The 2,738-nt window shown below is 46.6% G+C and overlaps 1 pseudogene; it reads left to right on the top strand.

Moving 5' to 3' along the window:
• Positions 1–1,736: 1,736 nt before the first annotated feature.
• On the top strand, positions 1,737–2,503 carry LOC110285051 (phosphoglycerate mutase 1 pseudogene; annotated as a pseudogene).
• The last annotated feature ends 235 nt before the right edge of the window (positions 2,504–2,738 follow it).

The following is a 2,738-nucleotide window of genomic DNA, read 5'->3' on the forward strand; positions in this document are numbered from 1 at the left end:
TGCAGAGGTCAGAATAGGTCTTCAGATCCCCTAGACCTGGAGTTACCGGCAGCAGTGAGTGACGTGTACTCACCTGAGGTGAGTACTGGAACCTGATCTTGGGCCATCTGGAAAACCAGGAATTTTTCTTGAGCATCTCTCTTGTCCCTTTTCATTTCTGACTTTGCCATTTTGATATAGCTTGTGGTAATCTTTTTTGTTTGTTTCTTTTAAATATTTTATTATTTTATTCCTCTTCGCGTGTTTGCATATTTTTCTTTACTGTTAACTGGACTGTTTATGCTTGTACTGGCTAGTTTTTTGTCAACTTGACACAGGCTGGAGTTATCACAGAGAAAGGAGCTTCCATTGGGGAAATGCCTCCACGAGATCCAGCTCAAGGCATTTTCTCAATTAGTGATCAAGGGGGAAAGGCCCCTTGTGGGTGGGACCATCTCTGGGCTGGTAGTCTTGGTTCTATAAGAGAGCAGGCTGAGCAAGCCAGGGGAAGCAAGCCAGTAAGGAACATCCCTCCATGACCTCTGCATCAGCTCCTGCTTTCTGACCTACTCGAGTTCCAGTCCTGACTTCCTTTGGTGATGAACAGCAGCATGGAAGTGTAAGCTGAATAAACCCTTTCCTCCCCAACTTGCTTCTTGGTCATGATGTTTGTGCAGGAATAGAAACCCTGACTAAGACAATGCTCTTTTCTCTTGTTCTTCATATTTTTACCTCCTTCCCTTTTTTCGTTTTCTCTAACCTAGCTCCTGTTTTCTTATTCCCCATCCCTGTCCCCTCCTGTATTTCATTGTTATTATTGATATTTTTACCTTTTTTTGATTCTTTTCACAGTTTATCCTATATTTTTTATCCTTTTTGAGGCCTGGTCTTCATGTAGTCAGTCTGGCCTTGAGATCACAGTGTAGCCAATAATGACTTCAGAAGTGTAGCTTTAGAGACCACCATCGGCTGGGCTGTGGATACATGTCTAGCCCTTACAAGACGCGAGATGGAAACTCCAGTGCTGGAGGAAGAAGTGGTACAGGGGCAGAAGGTCACAGAAGACTTCAGGGAGAAGGAAGAGGAGGGGAAGGAAGAGGAGGGGAAGGAAGAGGGCAGGGGGGAAGGAGAAAAGGAAGAAGACGCCTGTGAAGTGCTCCAACAAGGATTCAAATAAACAGATGAAAGAAAAAGAACTCAGTCCAAGATGTGGATGAAAGACTCAATAACTGGTGTCAGAAAATTAGCAATAAAGGGTGAATAAAAATAAACTAAATAATTACAATAAACCAGTAAAATAAATTCTAATAAACTAAAGTTATAGAAAACATACAGTGCTGGATGGTGGTGGCACACACCCTTAATCCCAGCACTCACAAGACAGAGGCAGTTGAAGCTCTGAGTTTGAGGCCATTCTGGTCTACAGAGTGAGTTTCAGGACAGCCAAGGCTACATAGAGAAACCCTGTCTCAAAAAAAAAAAAAAAAAAAAAAAAAAACGGGGGGAGAGAGAGAGAGAACGAACTACAGAATGATACCGTAGCAGAAAGTTCCCAAGTCTAGGAAAAGAATTCTATGAGATATTTACATATGAGATATTTATAACCACAGATAGACAGGACACTGTGCACTTCATATTGTACTTATAACGACAACAGTGCAGAGTGAGTTGCAGAGAAGCAAGAGATGGAAAGGACAAGTGCCAAGTTACTTATAAAAGACGATTTCTAGTTGTTGCCGCATCCTCTGCGGGTCGCCATGGCTGCCTACGAACTGGTTCTGATTCGGCATGGCATGGCGAGAGCACATGGAATAAGGAGAGCGGCTTCAGTGGCTGGTATGCCGCCGCCGTAGACCTGAACCCAGAGGGCCATGAGGAGGCGAAGCGCGATGGACAGGCGTTATAAAATGCTGGCTATGAATTTGACATCTGCTTCATCTCTGTGCAAAAGAGAACAATCCGGACGCTCTGGACAGTCCTGGATGCCATTGATCAGATGTGTTTGCCAATGGTCAGGACTTGGCACCTCAATGAGCGACACTATGGGGGGTCTAACGGGTCTCACTAAAGAAAACTGCTGCTAAGCATGGTGAGGCCCGGGTAAAGACCTGAAGACTATCTTTCGATGTTCCACCGCCTCCCATGGAGCTTGATCACCCCTTCTACAACAACATCATCAAGGATCGCAGGTACGCCGACCTTACTGAGGACCAGCTACCCTCCTGTGAGAGCCTGAAGGACACTATTGCCAGAGCACTGCCCTTCTGGGATAAAGAAACTGTCCCCCAGATCAAGGAAGGGGGAAAGGGCCCTGATTGCCGCCCATGGCAACAGCCTTCGTGGCATCGTTAAGCACCTGGAGGGTCTCTCTGAAGAGGCCATCACGGAGCTGAACCTGCCCACAGACATTCCCATCGTCTATGAACTGGACAAGCCCGTCAAGCCCATGCATTTCCTGGGAGATGAGGAGACCACGCGTAAAGCCATGGAAGGTGTGGCTGCTCAGGGCGAGGTGAAGAAGTGAAGGCAACGAGGCAGACTCCTACCCTGAAACCCTCCCTGCCTGTTCCTGTGCCTCCTGCACCCTCCCCAGCACCTGCCACACCGACTATGTCTTTAAGATCTTAAGTTTAAGTTGTAGCTGCAGATGGGAACCTGTGGCTCCCATTTTCATTGTAGTCTTTTATCCCCTGCACCCACTCCCTTCGTAGAATCTAGTCAGAATAACACTTCTGGGGGTGCAGGTTCTCGAACCACAT

Source organism: Mus caroli, unplaced genomic scaffold, assembly GCF_978045245.1.
Source record: "Mus caroli unplaced genomic scaffold, Mus_caroli_1 scaffold_19, whole genome shotgun sequence".
NCBI classification, from domain to species: Eukaryota; Metazoa; Chordata; class Mammalia; order Rodentia; family Muridae; genus Mus; species Mus caroli.